This window comes from Bombina bombina, chromosome 1 (genome assembly GCF_027579735.1).
Source record: "Bombina bombina isolate aBomBom1 chromosome 1, aBomBom1.pri, whole genome shotgun sequence".
Classification (NCBI taxonomy): Eukaryota; Metazoa; Chordata; class Amphibia; order Anura; family Bombinatoridae; genus Bombina; species Bombina bombina.
The window spans coordinates 831,617,998-831,637,502 of record NC_069499.1 but is presented as its reverse complement, the minus strand read 5'-3'; the positions used below and the strand labels follow the sequence as shown (position 1 = coordinate 831,637,502).

The window sequence follows — 19,505 nt, the reverse complement described above, 5'->3', positions numbered from 1 at the left end:
TATATATATATATATATATATATATTCTGCTGTGAAGGATCCCCCCCTAGCCCCCAACCTCCCTGATCCCCCCAAAGAGCTCTCTAACCCTCCCACCACTATTTGCCACCATTTTTGGTTCTGGCAGCTGTCTGCCAGTATCCACTTTGCAAACAAATGTGGCTTTTTTTAAAATAAAACCTACTTTTTCTGTAGTGTAGCTGCCCCCCTCCATACCCTCCCCCTCCCCCTCCCAGATCCCTTTTGAATTTTGCTTTCCCCACTCCTCTGCCAGCCACCACCCGCTCCCACCACTTAACACTTTTTAATAGATCGCGGGCGCGCACACACACTCTCGCGCACCCAACAGCCATTTCCCCACTGATGGCCGGAGGTTTACCAGCGATGGGCTGCCAACCGCCTCCCTGAAATGGCTCCCACCCACCAACGATCTGCACTATCGCTGGCCGATGCAGAGACGGCCACAAAGTGGCTCTCTCTGCATCGGTGTGCAAAAAAAGGTATTGCAGTGATGCCTCAATATTGAGGCATCATGGCAATACCTTGAAAGTGGCTGGAAGCGATCAGGATTGCTTCCAGTCACTTGAAACCCCTGCCTGGGAGGGGTACGAGGGTGGCCCATCGCTGGATCAGTTCCGGATTCTGTTCCTGGAGTCGGCACGAATGGGCGGGAGCACGCGAGAGGGTGGCGGGCGGGATCTGTGGCAGCTACACTACAGAAAAAATGTTTTATTTTTTTATTTTTAGCAAACTGGGGGTACAGGCACACAGGTGCCAGTACCCAAGATGGCGGCAAATAGGTAGAGGGGGGAAGGTTAGAGAGCTGTTTGGGCTAAGAGGGGATCCAACACTGCAGAATAAATATATAAACAAAAAACTTTTAATTTTAGTACTGGCAGACTTTCTGCCAGTACTTAAGATGGCGGTGACAAATGTGAGGTGGGGGAGGGAAGAGAGCTGTTTGAGGGGGGTCAGGGAGGGATCAGGGGGTGGGATGTGTTAGGTGGGAGGCTGATCTCCACACTAAAGCTAAAATTAACCCTACAAGCTTCCTAAGTAACCCCTTAACTGCTGGGCATAATACAAGTCTGGTGAGCAGCGGCATTTAGCAGCCTTTTAATTACCAAAAAACAATGCCAAAGCCATATATGTCTGCTATTTCTGAAGAAAAAAAACATTTGTGTTATAATTACACAAGCTGTTTTTAAATAATTTCAGTGAGAAACCTAAAGTTAGTGAAAAAGTTAACAATTTTTTTTATTTGATCACATTTGGCAGTGAAATTGTGGCATGAAATATATCAAAATGGGCCTAGATCAATACTTTGGGTTGTCTACTAAAAATAAAATATATACATGTAAAGGTTTATTCAGGGATTCCTGATAGATCAGTGTTACGGTGTAACTATTGCTAATTTTGAAAAAAAAAAAAATATGGTTTGGAAATAGCACTTGTGCTACTTTTACTTATTGCCCTATAACTTGCAAAAAAAGCAAAGAACATGTAAACATTGGGTATTTCTAAGCTCAGGGCAAAATTTAGAAACTATTTAGCATTGGTATTTTTTGGTGGTTGTAGATGTGTAACAGATTTTTGGTGTCAAAGTGTGGTTTTTTTCCATTTTTCTCATCATATTTTAAAAAAAATGTTATAGTAAATTAAAAGGTATGATGAAAATAATGTTATTTATTATAGTGCAATATGCTCTAATTATTTGTAAAAATACAATACATTGTAAAAACCATATTTAATTAAACATTTTCTTTGTTTTCTTGTTATCCTTTGTTGAAAAGCAAGGTAAGTTCAGGAGCGGGCACGCGTCTGCAACACTATGGGCTAGATTACAAGTGGCGCGGTATATATATTTTTTTACGTAAACAAAAACTCCACTAGGATTTTCATTTTTGCGATTGTCGGGTAGCGTTCGTATTACAAGTTCAAAAAAATTTATTTTGCGCTAGAGTTAAACCGAATAGCACAAAAACCTTTGTGTGCGCGTCCATGTATTCCCCCATAGATATCAATAGAGAGAAAAAGTAGGGGGGGGGGGGGAAACACCCGAGACCTCGTAAAAACGCCATCAACATTTTCGCATTCCCCATAGAAGTCAATGGAGTAAAAAACAAAAATCATTGCACAAACACAGCATATTCGCATTAGCAAAATGTGAAATATTTACAGTAAATACGTAATTAAAATCTTTATTAACAGGGATATGAACCCCAATTTTCTTCGTTTTCTTGGTATCTTTATTTGAAAAGAAGGAATGTAGTAAGCTTAGGAGCCAGACCATTTTTGGTTCAGCACCTGGGTAACGCTTGCCAATTGGTGGCTAAATGTACCCACCAATCAGCAAGGTCTAACCAGGGTGCTGAACCAAAAGTGGGCCGACTTCTAAGCTTACATTCATGCTTTTTGAAATAAAGATACCAAGAGAACGAAGAAAAAAAGATAATAGGAGTAAATGAAAAAGTTGCTTAAAATTGCATGCTCTATCTGAATCATGACAGAAAAAAAATTGGGTTTAATTTCCCTTTAAAAGAACACTGAAGTCAAAATTAAACTTTCATTAATCAAATAGAGCATGCAATTTTAAACAACTTTCCAATTTACTTCCATTAAAAAAAGTGCACAGTCTTTTTATATGTAAACCTTTTAAGTCACCAGCTCCTACTGAGCATGTGCAAGAATTCACAGAATAAGCGTATATGCATTTGTGATTGGCTGATGGCTGTCACATGGTGCATGTTTGCATTTGTGATTGGCTGATGGCTGTCACATGGTACAGGGGGAGTGGAAATAGACATAACTTTAAAATTGTCAGAAAAAAAAATCTTCTATTCATTTGAAGTTCAGACTAAGTGCTACTGCTTGGTCTTGTTATCTTGCATTTGTTGATTATGCAAATTTACTGTGCTGACGTCTGTAGAGGCGGGTTTAGGGATTCATGTGATCTTCCACTTGCTTGGTGATAATAGCACCCCTCATTCACAAGCTTATTCAGTCTCTATGCAAATGGGGTATCAAGCTCATTGTATCCGGGGGCCACTGGCCAAGTGTTCTTCACTCATAGGGGCCATTTGAACAGAATGAGTGCTCTGGAACTGGATATACTAGAAATTGGAAGTGACATTTACCCAAGTAGTAGTGCACAATGGGAGTTGTAGCCCTCAAAAGATATACATAGTGTATATTTATCTTGGTAGTGCCAAGTGAAGTGATCATTCTGGAGCTGAATCAAAAATTACATTTATCCAAGCAGTGCATAATGGGAGTCTACAATGGACAATGCATACTTGTCTTTATATTTATCTTGTAAGTGCCTATATAGAACATCAATTTATTACACCAATTAGAACCCTAAAAAATTGATGGGGCCAAATTAATAATTTACCTAATAAACAAGGGAGAGACAGATTCAAATATATTAAGGGCCGCATATGGCCCCAGAACCGGTACTTTGAGACCACTGCTCTTAAATGTATAGAGGGCTCCAACACAGTCAATGCGTTTCACCCTTTAAAAGCAGGCTTTTTCAAGATGTGTTGGGGCTTCCAATAGTATTCCTTTATATCCTTTCCTCTGTTTTGATTGGTTGGTTCATATAAGGTGAACACCTGTGGTATTGTTCTCTATGACAAATCATTATTTTATATCTTACACATAGGAAATCAGATAAGAAGGTGACAATTTACACAGGTATTCTTTATATACTGATCCAATATTCTTATAGATTAGTATTTTTAGTCAAATATAAATGTGTTTTATCATGTTTTTGTCTGCTTAATAGCAAAGGGATATAATGCACTTTATATTTATATATATATATATATATATAGACACACACTGTTTATATGTCTATATATGTGTTCATATATATTGTTTAATAAGTGTAAATATGACTGTAAATACATATATACACATATAAATACATTAATATATATGTAAATACATATACATCTTTAGCAATGTATGTGTATTAATGTTAAAGGGACACCAAACCCAATTTTTTTCTTTTGTGATTCAGATAGAGCATGCAATTTTAAGCAACTTTCTAATTTACTCCTATTATCAATTTTTCTTCGTTCTCTTGCTATCTTTATTTAAAAAAAAAAAAAAAAAGGCATCTAAGCTAAGGAGCCAGACAATTTGTGGTTTAGAACCCTGGACAGCACTTGTTTATTGGTGGATTAATTTATCCACCAATCAGCACGAACAACCCAGGTTGTTCACCATAAATGGGCCGGCATCTAAACTTATATTCTTGCTTTTCAAATAAACATAGTACCAAGAGAATGAAGAAAATTTGATAACAGGAGTAAAATTAGAAAGTTGCTGGTTCTATCTGAACCACGAAAGAATAAATTTGGGTTCAGTGTCCCTTTAAAGCCCTTTGCCTGCCTTTTTTTTCTAACACCTGAGATTTCATATCTTTGAGCCCTTATAACTTTTTTGTGCAATATTTATTATTAAAATAACTTTAATTAGACAGTGTTAATATGAATGTAACTGTACTTTGTAATGTATTTTTAAAGTGTTTTGGGCAACGTTTTTGTTTCGGAAACTAGTTAACCACAGCGTAAAGGGGCTATTGCACTAGAGCAATTTTGCTCCACTTGTAATATCAGTGAAATTAAAATGGCTCACAAAAACACGATTGTGCTAGCGCAAAACTGTTTGCGCCTTACTTGTAATCTAGCCCTATATGATCAGTTTTGCAACAATGTTATACATTAGCAAGAACACTAGATGGCAGCACTATTTCCTGTCATGTATATTGCTCCAGACATGCTACCTATCTAGATATCTCTTCAATAAAGAATTACATGAGAATGAGGGATATGTGATAATTGAAGTAAATTGGAAACTTTTTAAAAGTTGTATTCTCTATCTGAATCATGAAAATTGGAAACTTTTTAAAAGTTGTATTCTCCTATCTGAATCATGAAAGAACAATTGGAAGTTTCATGTCCCTTTAAAATTTGTTCATACTAAGACTGATGAGAACTTTCTGGAAATCACCAAGCCCCTACTCTACCACTTAAAAGGACAGGAAACCCCATTTTATTTCACGATTTGGATAGAACATACAATTTTAAACAACTTTCCAATATACTTCTATTATTAAATTTGCTTCATTCTCTTGTTTTCCTTTGCTGAAGGAACAGCATTGCACTGCTAGCTGAACACATCTATTTAGCCAATCACAAGAGACAAATGTGTGCAGGCACCAATCAACAGTAGCTCCCACTAGTGTAGGATATGTGCGTATTCATTTTCAAAAAGGGATACTAAGATAATGAAGCACAATTGAAAATAGGAGTGAATTTAAAAGTTTCTTAAAATAACATGCTCTATCTGAATCACGCAAGTTTACGTTTGACTTTCCTATCACTTTAAGGGACCAGTAAATACAGTAGATTTGCATAGTCAACAAATGCATGATAAAAAGACAATTCAATTGCACTTAGGGGTCGATTTATCAAGCTGCAGCGGACAGGGACATACATAAGCGCCCGTCGGACGCAGCTCGCCTCTGGCAGACTAAATTCTGCTGCTGGAATTCAGCATTGCACAAGAACGCAATTTTGCACTCTTGAGCAATCCCACCACCTGCCCGCACACAGCCAATCCCGCACAGGCAGGAGCTGTCAATCTCCACAGTCGGACAAGACCGGGAAGATTGAAATTCGCCACCTAAGAGGTGGCGAGAGGTTAGGGAAGCAGCGGTCTGATGCTTGTTAAATACGTACTGCAGGTTCTCTTGTGAGAACCTGCAGTCGTAGGGGGTCGAAGGCTGGCGAAAGCCTTTGATAAATTGACCCCTTAGTCTTAAGTTGTTAACTTCAAATAAAAGGTAGATTTTTTTTTCTGACAAATTTCAAAGTTATGTGTATTTCCACTGCCCTTGTATCATGTGACAGCCATCAGCCAATCACAAATGCATATACGTATATTCTGTAAATTCTTGCACATGCTCACATGGCCACTATCAGATTTAAAAAAAACAAAGCTTTGTAAAAAAAACTATCTGTGCTGGCCTGGTTAAACCAGGAGGCTGAAAACTGGACTTTATAACGCTCAATATTGAACATCACCAATATATGTGTAGCATATTCAACCTACCTGAGTAACTGTTTGGAGTAAGTATGCTCCACTTACATCCATCCATAGTAAAACCGATTACTGACATAGTGATGACCTCTACTAAAAGCATTATGCTAATTATAAGCGTACAGCAAAAATAAAAAAAATGTACAGTATACCAAAACTGAAAGGCGCAACTACTATGTTCCTTTAAATCAGGAGACTGGGTCACCAGGCAAGTTCTCTAACAGGTTAGTGGGCCGAAGTTCTATGTTCACATAATTGTCCAAACACTCTAATAAATCTCCAGCATTATGGTTTAGCGCTGCGGAATCTGTTGGTGCTCTACTGATGATACTAACTTTTCGCTACAACAGTTTTAAAGCTTTTATGCGGAATTACACGAAACAAAACAATAATTTGAGATGAATCTATTATTATTATTATTATTTTGTAACAGTGAGCCCGCTCCTAGACCTAGAACGCCTCACATGATAAACAAACAAAAAAAATAACAACAGAAGAAGAAATGCACCGTCTGACCCCGCCCCTCTATCGCCGAAGCACTGAGGAGCGTGGCCCCGCCTCTTCCCCCATTAGAACTGTAATTCTAGCGCCCCAGAAATGCGACTGCTGCACCTAATGCGAGGTAAGTGCTATTAATGTATGGAGGCTGGAGTGGGGTAACAGAGAGAGACAGGTGAATGCGGCTATGGTGACATATAGCCCGGGGCTGTGCATAGTGGTGACGCCGCCTTCTCGTCAGTTCCTCGCTTTGTTCTCATGCTCTGCAGATAGCGGGTCACCGCCATGTAGGAGCTTCATTGTCTGAGCTGCTATCAGCGCCCTTTCAAGGCTGCCTGCTATTGTCTGCGCATCGATCCTGGCACCCAGAGATGAGCTGGCCGGTTATGTGTCCCTGTGGATTGTCAGTGTTTGCTGCAGGCTGGTACTGTGAGATATATATGATGATAAGCTGTGGGGATGCCGTGTATACCTCATTGGTGTCTGGGATCGACTAGTGGTTCCGCATCACTGCATGATGTGTCAGGTTGTGTGATGTGTGCACCTGCATGTTTATAGTGGGATTTGCCGGTAGCCATTGTGTCACATATGTTCCCACCCTCAGTGCTGATCAGTGTGCGGCTGTGCCCCTGCAGCTCTAGGTTCTACCGGAAGGTATTGTCAGGAAATGTTGAGTGACATTGTGTCGTCTAGTGGTGATGTTGTGGGTGATACTATTTGGTACAGTAGCCTTTCCCATCCTTTTCAGTAGGAAGTATGCTATGAGCCATATTTTGTTTTTCTTAAAGGGACATACATCTCATAATTTTATATTTAGTAATATACAATCATTGTCACCGTCTTTACAACATGTTATAAAAAAATACATCTTTTTAACTTAACAGCAGCCTTTTTTTTTGTATCAGTCTGAGCTGAGGAAAGTACTGCAGCCAATCTACACAGTCATAATTCCAACATCGCTTTAAGATTAATGGTGGGTTATGCCTGTGCACTAAGTAACATTCAGTTGCTGTTCTATATTTAATTGTATTGCTCCCTTTCTGAAAGACAAGGGGTTAATCTGTGCATCACACTCCTGGTTCCGATAGTGCATGCACTGGGTGTATAGACTTTGTAATGACAGCTGCAATAAATAACACCACAAGATTAACCTGATTGGTTCTCACCTAGTGGGATGTGTTAGGTGACTTACATAACCACAAATGAACCGGAGAGCTGTGTCTGTAGCTGCAGTGTGTGAGCTTTTCTATGAGATCAGTGTGACCTGCATAATAATGTGTATGATGGCATTTAGGAGCATGTACTATATCTTTCTGATGAATCATGTCCCTTTAACTATAAATAAATTGTATCATAAATCATAGTAGGTTTTGCTACCTTCCCACTCACAATAGTGTTTTACAACGGCTGTCCTATCACTTTGACTCATGTGATCTGTTCTTAGCCCTCCTGTAATGCCATTTTTTTAAATATCACTAGCAACCCTGCAAGCCTATATAAAGGGGTTAAATACACAGGGGTTGATCACAATTCTTTTGGGTTTTACACAGAAAACACCTTGGATTTTTGTAGATAAAACATTTGATACATTTTTACCAAAGGATTTTTAAAGTTAGCTTATTATTTAAATTAACATGTTTTAAATTTTTGTTATATTCTTTTCTTTTTAGGAAGGTTTTACAATCACATTATTTTAAAGCTAGTTTGGTATAGTGCATACAGTACAGTGAAACGTAGCCGTGCAAAGTTGAAACCCCCCACAATTGTTAAACAAAAACTCTGTGGTTACTGTCTTCTATGTAATAAGAAGGTAAAGTTTGGTGAATGAAAGCCCGTTTTTTAAAAATACTATTAAGACTTCCGGTGGGCGGCGCAACGGACTGGCAGCAAACGAAAGGAGCTCCGCATATTCAGCTCCCTAAAACATACAAAAAGTTTGCTGCCAGACCAAAACCCACACAAGATAGCCTTGCTGGGAAACTCTGATACCCCACCACAGCTGGCGACGCCGTGTGAAGGGCTACCACACCGCCCTTGCCCCCGGAACGATAGAAGTGCGCAACGGAGCGCTAAGTTCAGGCGCCATCTTGGCCTGCGGCCTTTTTTCTCCTTCACCTGCTGGACGAGACAGAGCACCGGAGAACATACCCGGCACTGCAGAGGAGCGGTAAGAGTGAGGTGGCTGCAACAACACACAAAGTCTCATTGGTGAGAGTACCGCTCAATTTGCTAAAAGAGCGTTATAGGGGGAGAAATAGAGACTGTGCCTGAGGAGGGAGAGGGCCTGTGTAGCTTGGGAACCACTAAACTTCATGCTGCAACATCTAGCATTGGTGTCCCTAGTAAGAAAGCAAAAATGGGAAACTTTTAGGTCCATAGCCTTACATCTAAGAACTGCCACGTGGGATTCTGCTACCATATATCTCCCGGCTCACAGCACACAGCCCTCCCCGCAGTGTCTTTCTACACATTCTTACCCTATAAAACCCCCGCACAGCCATTGGGAGATAGACTCTTTAACAGAACTGACAGCATACAGTGTAACGCCACGCTCCTTCTTTGATTTACTTGCTAGTCCCATGTGAAACCTTGCTAAAGAAGCTGTGGAGCTGCATAACAGAAGCTTACTGCCTGAGCTTATATTGTGAATAACAACACCAGCTCAACATTCTATTCAACTTGATACTTTGACTGTTTTTGCTCTCTCACTTTCTTTTTGGATTGGTATTTACCGTTTATAACACCACTAGGTGAAATCTTTTTATTTGCACAGCTCAATTGTGAGATTCTGGTGAACAACCTCTGCTGCTTTTCTCTGAAGCTGTTTCTGCCACCAGCATTTACTGTTCTGCATTGCCTTCTGGAGGTCATATACAGTTTACAAGCATTCACCATCAGCACACTGTTTGCATGAAGCTTGACCATTATTTCGCACCTATTACCAGCAAAGCTGCGGAAATAATGACTTCCAGAGGCAAGCATACAGAGAAGAAGCGACCAGCCACAGATATACACCCTGACCCTCCGCCCTCCCCCAGGGCCTCCCAGGTCATCACGACAGATTCGTCTGCACTTCTTCAGGAACTAAAATCCTTCTTCCTCCCTAAAATGGACACTCTCCAGGCAGGGGTTGACACACTCACTAGTGAAGTGCGCCAATTTTCATCCAGGCTCACACACGCTGAGCAACGCATCTCTGATGTGGAGGATATGCAGGCGTCTACATCCACCTCAGTAAGACAACTTCAGCGACAGAATAGAGCGCTGCAGGAGAAAGTAGACGACCTCGAAAATAGGAGTCGCAGGAACAACTTGCGGGTAGTGGGGGTTCCAGAAACGATAAAAAGCAAAGATCTGCTGGAATTCACTGCTTTAACCCTGCCCAAGCTTCTAAAGATGAATCCGGACCACTTACCCTTGGATGTGGAGCGTGCACACCGTCTGGGCCCGGACAAGGGACTTGAAACACTGAACTCTCGTCCACGTCAGGTAATTTTTAAATGCCTGAATTATCAGGAAAAGTTGGCTCTGTTGAGAGCATACCGGGCCCATGCCGGACAATTACAATTTGAAGGAAAACAACTCCTGATTTTTCAAGACTTCTCTGCAGAAGTATCCAAGATGCGAAGAGATTTCGCCCCACTTTGCTCTAGGCTACATAAAGAAGGGAAGCAAGCTACACTACTGTACCCAGCTAAGTTGAGGCTGCAGACCCCTGCTGGGCCTAAATATTTCAACAACCCAAAGGAACTGCAATCATTCCTGGACAAAGACATGCAAGATGATGTGCACTGATTTTGGGCGACCGAATTTCTTGCACCTTTTTCCCCTCTTTTCCTGTCTTCCTATGAGGATCCAAGGAAGTGTGATATTCTTCGCCTTTGGAAACACTCTAGAAGCGGACCAAGTGAGAGGTCCTCCTCCTCAAATGATTCTGATTTGTTGGCTGCTGCTCCTACCATTGCAGCAGCATACCCCTGCCGCAGTTTCCCAGGGTTGCCGGGTCAAGGAGGTGGCCCATGTTGACAATGTACTCGTTTTATCAATGGTTGAGATCTATTGTGTTACCTGTTATTTTATGTTCTTGAAAGTTAACAAAATTGTTATTGCCACTGTTCCCACTGTTTCAATGCCTTTACCTCTAAATCCCGGGGTTTGGGGCCCTAAGTATACCACATGTTCAATCCCGTACATAGGTACCACTGGTACTGTAGGTGGCCTGTTACATCTTGCTCCTGATAAAGGCTCCCCTCTTATCTCACATATCCCACCTAGTCTGGCCTCGGCCGACTGCACTTTATCGCAGAGACCCTCCTATCACCTACTGTTCATTTTAATTCATATGGCCCTTTTTCTTGTCTGGAAACTCTATGCATCTGTATACCCTAGCACCTGTTGCCTAACCATGCACTTGCCACGATTCCCTTCCCTATTTTGGGCGTATTTCTTCTTAATTAAAAAAGAAATCCTTGATAAGCTTTCAGCCACCATCTTATCTCCCAGTGCACGAAAGCCTCCCGGCCTGCACTTGAAAACTCCTACGCCCTGTACTTCATCTGCCCCAGGCCTAGATATAGTTATAGACCAGGATAACGGGAATACCCCTGAACTGTGTATTTTGAAGTGTGGGGCTTGGATATTACTTCTCTATGCCTGTATGTCCTTAACTGCATTGTTACAGCAATATGTCTACCATTCCCCTGGTGCTCCACTCAATAGCATTAACCGAGAGGTGACCTTGATCTCTCCTTCCCACATGGGCGAAATGGCTGGTAGCACCGGTGGAATGGGATGGGAATCTGGTGAGGGTTTGGAAATGTGGTTCTGTGCCCTGTTGATGCTTTTCTTTCTCTGCCTCCATCAGAATTCTTGCCTCCACTCCGGGGGACGCCAACTGCTGAGAATATCCGAGCTTTGGTGGTCTTGTGAACTGTTGCCACGGTTTCTCCCGCCTCTCTGTTTATGTAAGTACCGCACCCTGGCACACATTACCAGACTTCCTGACACACTTCTCCACTGCCTGACAGCATTGGAGAGAGAGGTCACCTCCCTACTTCCCCTTTTCCTTGCTTATTTCACCATGCCCCAACTAATGTCTCCCTTACCACTTATTGTATGGCAGTACGATGTAACATAGTCTCGTGGAACGTGGGGGGCATTACATCCCCTGCTAAACGTAGTAAAATACTGCATTTCTTAAACTCTATACATGCCGACATAGCCCTCATACAGGAAACCCGCTTAACTCAGGAGGAACATGACAAGCTTAAAATTAGATGGGTGGGGCAGGTTATTAATACTCCAACGGAGGGACGGAGGAGAGGAGTAGCTATCTTGATCAGAAAGGGTCTTTCTGCCACTTTCAGAGATACACAGTTAGATCCTAGGGGACGCTACATAATTACTACTCTCAGTATTGCATCGAAATCATATCTACTCTGCAACGTGTATGGCCCGAATAATCTCTCGCCCCACTTTTGGCAACACTTACAGCTTTGTTTAGCGAGGAGAGGTGAGCTCCCAATAATCGTAGGGGGCGACTTTAACATGACGCAACTCTTACCGCTTGACAGATTTGTGGAACTCTCGACTGGACCGCCCCTACGAACTGTATCACGTAGACAGAAAGCCGAGGTAAAACTTATTGATAGACTTAAAACTGACCTGGGACTGGTAGACTTGTGGAGATTACGCAACCCAACAGACAAGGATTATACCTGCATTTCTAAAACACATCATACCATGTCTAGGATTGACTATTTCCTGACTGCTCCCGCCCTCACACCATATGTCCCTCTCACTAAGATCTTTCCTGTGACCATATCAGACCATGCACCTATCCTACTCCTTCTGGACTTCACCCCACCAACCAACCTACAGAAAACTTGGCGATTCCCCTCTTTTCTTTATAATAACGCCGACTTTCGGCAACAATTACGCTCTTTCTGGATAGATTACAATGCAGATAATGCACAACACAGAGATAATTCAGACCTCTTCTGGCATGCCTCTAAGGCTGTTATGAGAGGAAGGATTACAGCCTATACCTCACATCATAACCGCAAGAGCAAAAAAATCACAGATGAGATGTTAACAAAGCTTGCAACGGCCTATAACAACTATCTCTCCCATCCCTCACCCCACACTAGACAACAGTACTACGACCTTAAAAAGGAGAGAGATACCCATATTCAAATGGTAGATAACGCGTATGCTATTCATAGACAGGGGAAGTTTTACAGATATGGGAACAAGGCTGGTAGAACTATGGCCTCTATGGTCAAGGTGGTTACACCTAAAACATATATCCCAGCGCTAACTGCTGAGGGGAAGTCATGCACTGACACCCCGACAATCATGCGGGAATTTGTCTCTTACTATACTAGACTGTACTCTAGGCAAGAGATATCAGAACTTGACAAATGCTCATTCTGGAATAATGTGGATGTCCCTTCTTTGACGCAAGACCAGTTGTCCTCTCTTAATGCCCCCATTCAGCCGAGGGAGGTAATAGACACCATTAAACGCATCAAACTTGGCAAAGCGGCGGGACCTGATGGTCTCCCCGCAGAGTACTACAAACTTTTAGCCCCTGACATAGCCCCCACTCTAGCGACCCTCTTTTCTTCATATCTTTCGGGGACCTCTGTCCCTGACCCCAGATTTTCTGACGCAAACATCTGTGTAATACTCAAACCTGACAAAGACCCTATGGTGCCCTCCTCTTACAGGCCGATCTCCTTACTAAATGGAGACTATAAACTACTAACTAAAATTCTGGCTAATAGGTTGGCGGAGGTGCTCCACTTTCTGGTGCACCCCGATCAAACGGGCTTCGTCAAGCATCGTTCCTCGGTATTCAACCTGAGGAAAACGCTTGCGGTCATTGACCACTACCACAGAGCCCAAGCATCCTCTACAGATAATTCACTGCCTGATGCTTGCCTTTTCGCTGTAGACGCTGAAAAGGCGTTTGACAGGGTAGAGTGGGACCATCTCTATACAGCGCTGGCCAAATTTGGAATAACGGGGCATTTCCTAGAGGTCATACAAAGACTGTACGACTCTCCCTCGGCATCCATAATCATAAATAACGGTTTGTCTCCCTCCTTCGAACTGGGCAGGGGAACCAGGCAGGGTTGCCCACTGTCCCCGCTCCTATTCGATCTGGCAATTGAGCCACTAGCCTGTTACATACGCCAACACTGTCCTGGCCTCCGGATTCACTCACAACTCCTTCACTTATCTCTCTTTGCAGATGACTTGCTACTTTATGTGAGCGATCCTGCCATGAACCTGCCTGGGCTGTTGGAAATTCTGTCAGCCTTTGGTAAATTCACTGGTTATAAAATAAATATTGACAAATCAGAAGTCACGTGGCTCCAAAATAATAAAAATAGCACACTTAGCGACACCAACGTTCATGTCACGGCTGGGTCTTTTAAGTATTTGGGCATCCAACTCCATGTTGACCCTATGCTCCTATACAACCTCAATATTCCTAAAATTATAACTAGTACCCAGGCTCTAATCAGAAGCTGGAGGGGGCTCCCCTTAACCTTACATGGTAGAATTCACCTTCTCAAAATGATCATCCTCCCTAAAATACTGTATCCCTTGCAGATGCTCCCTCTCCTACTCCACAATAAAGACATTCAAAATATTACTACTATATTTACCTCATTTGTTTGGAGTCAGAGGAAGCATAGGATTAGTAAATCTAAACTCTCTATGTTAGTGAATGCGGGGGGCCTTAAGTTCCCAAATATCCAATGGTATAATTGGGCGACACTAGCTAAACTAACCATGGGGTGGCTCGCTAAATCTACTTACTTTAGCCCCGCTGTAGAACTGGACTTAATTGCACCTCTCAATGCAGCTTATCTACCACACGCTAAGCTATCCTCCCTCCCCTCTCACATCTCTCAAAGCATACTCTTTCGGGACCCCCTTAGAGCGTGGCGCAATGTGTGCAGGTTCTGGAAAATTGACCATGAGACCACTAAATATTTACCTCTCCAGGGGAACCCCAAATTCATCCCGGGATATACTACACGGTCCTTCCACATATGGGAGACTCTTGGGCTGACATCTATCGCGCAACTTCTTAACCCCACTACATTGCAAATCCTTCCTTTCCAGGCTCTGAGAGAGACACATAACCTTCCACCGGGCACCATGTTTGCCTACTTCCAATGTAGACACTATGTTAGGGCCCTCATTACGACTAACCAGCTCACGAACACTAGTTCCTGTATAGATAGATTATATCGCGCTACGCTACGAGGTTCACACTCAATTACCAGTATATACAACGAGATAGTGGCCCATTTGGAGCAACAGGCTTTACAGACAATACAAGATAAATGGCAGAGAACAAGAGCAATATCTATCACCATGCCTGACCTAATTGATAGCTTCTCCAGGGTCCATGTGGCCACTCTCTCGGCGTACTCGAGGGAATCCCACACTAAACTCCTCCACCAGGCATACATTCTCCCGAAGCTTCGAGCTAAGATGGTACCACAGGCAGTTGACAGCTGTAGTAAGTGTTCTTTCCCATCCCCTGACATTACACACCTCCTTTGGGACTGTCCCAAACTTGTTGGACTGTGGGGCAGACTTAGCTATTGGCTACATAGGGTTTTGGGCGATAGAGTCACCTTGACGCCCACCAACATTATATTCTTACACGATTTCGAGGTAATATCGAAATACCGAAAATTTCTCTACTCTGTGATACTCCTTACTAGGAGACTAATCTTGCAATTTTGGGCGTCTAATAAGCCCCCCCCTTTTAGAAAGCTCCTACATGCCATACATAACCAAGCGCTTATAGAACAATCAGATGTACAGGGGGACTTAGAGAAAAGAATTAAACTCTTCATACATAAATGGGAACCCTATCTTTTACATGTATCCCCTCAGGTGCGAAATAGGATAATCTACCCCTTCCGTAACTCTTTGTTCATGTTAGAAGAAAACCTTCATGGCAGATGGTGCCTCCCTCCCCCAACATCCACATCTTGAGAGCTATGCCATATCTCACTTTTGACCTTAAGTATCACCCGGCCCTGATACATTGACCCTTTCTTTCCCTGTGTGCCGGGGTGCGAGTACCCCCCCCCCCCACTTCTATCCCCCGGAGTGGAGGGTTTGCTCAAGGGTTTCCTCACCCTTGTTATGTGTTAAGTTAATGTTTGTTTTATGTTTGTTATAATAGAAAAATGCTGGACTCTGTAGCAATGTGGAACCAACCCTGCTGTTAACAACATTCGCTTCTCATTTTGTGTACATGTAATAGTGTCTTTGTATATGACGTTCTCATGTTGTGACGGAGCCAGTAACTATATAAATAAAGTTATTAAAAAAAAAAAAAAAAAAATACTATTAAAAACAGGGCCACTTTCATTCATCAAAGTTTACAAAGCAGCCGTTTTGTTTAAAAAAACAAAACTTTTTTTTTTCTTTTCACAGCTAGAGCAGCTTCCCCCACATAGAGATCCTCTATTTACATGTCAGCAATGACTAATCCGGCTTCCTCCAATCACAGCATGTCCTCAGGCAATGACTACCCTGGGGGAAAGCTGTGATTGGAGGAAGCAGGATTAGTCATTGCTGACGTGTGAATAGAGGATCTCTAGGTGGGGGAAGCTGCTCTAGCTGTGAAAAGGAAAAAAGGTAATTTTTTTAACAAAACGGCTGCTTTGTAAACTTTGAATGAAAGTGCCCCTGTTTTTAATAGTATTTTTAAAAATGGGCTTTCATTCACCAAAGTTTACCTTCACTTTAATATCCTGTTCATGAAGTCTACCTAAAAAGAAAAGAGCCCACCAAAAATTAAAAACGGACTTAGTTAAATCACAAACTTATTTTAAATACATGGGGCGCGATCCGATATACGGCGCAGGTTTCGGCACAAGCGCGGAAACCTGCGCCTGTAGTTTGAGCTCGCACATCGAGCTATCACATATACAGCGCCGGCAGTTGCTAAAGAGCCGTAAGTCGGACAAACTAGCGATGTCCAGAAATAAGGGTAAGTACAAATTTCTGGAGTCGCCAGTGACTTACAGCACTTTGGAAACTGCCACCGCCTACAAAAACTTACTAAAATATTAAATCTCCCGTTACTGTCTAACACGCCTCCCAGAAATAGCCCGACACATATACCCCTCTATCCGCAATCCCCCCCTCTCACTCCTAACACTAAATGTATTAACCCCTAAACTGCCGCTCCCGGACCCCGCCGCCACCTATACAGGGAGTGCAGAATTATTAGGCAAGTTGTATTTTTGAGGATTAATTTTATTATTGAACAACAACCATGTTCTCAATGAACCCAAAAAACTCATTAATATCAAAGCTGAATAGTTTTGGAAGTAGTTTTTAGTTTGTTTTTAGTTATAGCTATTTTAGGGGGATATCTGTGTGTGCAGGTGACTATTACTGTGCATAATTATTAGGCAACTTAACAAAAAACAAATATATACCCATTTCAATTATTTATTTTTACCAGTGAAACCAATATAACATCTCAACATTCACAAATATACATTTCTGACATTCAAAAACAAAACAAAAACAAATCAGTGACCAATATAGCCACCTTTCTTTGCAAGGACACTCAAAAGCCTGCCATCCATGGATTCTGTCAGTGTTTTGATCTGTTCACCATCAACATTGCGTGCAGCAGCAACCACAGCCTCCCAGACACTGTTCAGAGAGGTGTACTGTTTTCCCTCCTTGTAAATCTCACATTTGATGATGGACCACAGGTTCTCAATGGGGTTCAGATCAGGTGAACAAGGAGGCCATGTCATTAGATTTTCTTCTTTCATACCCTTTCTTGCCAGCCACGCTGTGGAGTACTTGGACGCGTGTGATGGAGCATTGTCCTGCATGAAAATCATGTTTTTCTTGAAGGATGCAGACTTCTTCCTGTACCACTGCTTGAAGAAGGTGTCTTCCAGAAACTGGCAGTAGGACTGGGAGTTGAGCTTGACTCCATCCTCAACCCGAAAAGGCCCCACAAGCTCATCTTTGATGATACCAGCCCAAACCAGTACTCCACCTCCACCTTGCTGGCGACTGAGTCGGACTGGAGCTCTCTGCCCTTTACCAATCCAGCCACGGGCCCATCCATCTGGCCCATCAAGACTCACTCTCATTTCATCAGTCCATAAAACCTTAGAAAAATCAGTCTTGAGATATTTCTTGGCCCAGTCTTGACGTTTCAGCTTGTGTGTCTTGTTCAGTGGTGGTCGTCTTTCAGCCTTTCTTACCTTGGCCATGTCTCTGAGTATTGCACACCTTGTGCTTTTGGGCACCCCAGTGATGTTGCAGCTCTGAAATATGGCCAAACTGGTGGCAAGTGGCATCTTGGCAGCTGCACGCTTGACTTTTCTCAGTTCATGGGCAGTTATTTTGCGCCTTGGTTTTTCCACACGCTTCTTGCGACCCTGTTGACTATTTTGAATGAAACGCTTGATTGTTCGATGATCACGCTTCAGAAGCTTTGCAATTTTAAGAGTGCTGCATCCCTCTGCAAGATATCTCACTATTTTTTACTTTTCTGAGCCCGTCAAGTCCTTCTTTTGACCCATTTTGCAAAAGGAAAGGAAGTTGCCTAATAATTATGCACACCTGATATAGGGTGTTGATGTCATTAGACCACACCCCTTCTCATTACAGAGATGCACATCACCTAATATGCTTAATTGGTAGTAGGCTTTCGAGCCTATACAGATTGGAGTAAGACGACATGCATAAAGAGGATGATGTGGTCAAAATACTCATTTGCCTAATAATTCTGAACTCCCTGTATTATATGTATTACCCCCTAATCTGATCCCCCTACACCGCTGCCACCTATATTATATGTACTACCCCCTAATCTGATCTCCCTACACTGCCACCACCTATATTATATTACTACCCCCTAATCTGATGCCCCTACACCGCCGCCACCTATATTATATGTACTACCCCCTATTCGGATCCCCCTACACCGCCGCCACCTATATTATATGTACTACCCCCTAATCTAATCCCCCCTACACCACCGCCGCCACCTATTTTAAATATATTAACCCCTAATATGATCCCCCTACAACGCCGCCACCTATTTTAAATATATTAACCCCTAATCTAATCCCCCTACACCGCCTCCACCTATTTTAAATATATTAACCCCTAAACCTAAGTCTAACCCCAACACCCTCTAACTTAATTATTATTGAAATAATTCTAAATAATATTAATATTAACTAAATTATTCTTATTTAAAACTAAATACTTACCTATAAAATAAACCCTAAGATATCTACAATATAATTAATAATTACATTGTAGCTATTTTAGGGTTTATATTTATTTTACAGGTAACTTTGTATTTATTTTAACTAGGTACAATAGCTATTAAATAGTTAACTATTTAATAGCTATCTAGTTAAAATAATTACCAAATTTCCTGTAAAATAAATCATAACCTAAGTTACCATTACACCTAACACTACCCTATCAATAAATTAATTTAATAAACTACAAATATCTAAACTAAAATACAATTAAATACACTAAACTATATTACAAACCCCCCCCCCCCACTAAATTACAAAAAATAAAAAAGATTACAAGAATTTTAAGCTAATTACACCTAATCTAAGCCCCCTAATGAAATAAAAAAGCCCCCCAAAATAATAAAATTTCCCTACCCTAAACTAAATTAAAAAAGTAATCGGCTCTATTACCAGCCCTTAAAAGGGCCTTTTGTGGGGCATTGCCCCAAAGTAATCAGCTCTTTTACCTGTAAAAAAAAGAACAACCCACCCACACACCCCTACTCTAAAACCCACCTGATCCCCCCTTAAAAAAAACCTAAGTCTAGCCCCCAA

At 41.9% G+C, this 19,505-nt stretch overlaps 1 protein-coding gene across 1 annotated transcript in view; it reads left to right on the top strand.

The window, feature by feature from the left end:
* The first annotated feature begins 6,689 nt into the window (after positions 1-6,689).
* LOC128646032 (SLAIN motif-containing protein-like) overlaps positions 6,690-19,505 on the top strand; it is a 131,697-nt gene continuing 118,881 nt past the window's right edge. Inside the window, exon 1 of the mRNA XM_053699438.1 lies at positions 6,690-6,736. The gene's annotated coding sequence lies outside the window, so the exon portion shown is untranslated. The remainder of the gene's footprint in view (positions 6,737-19,505) is intronic.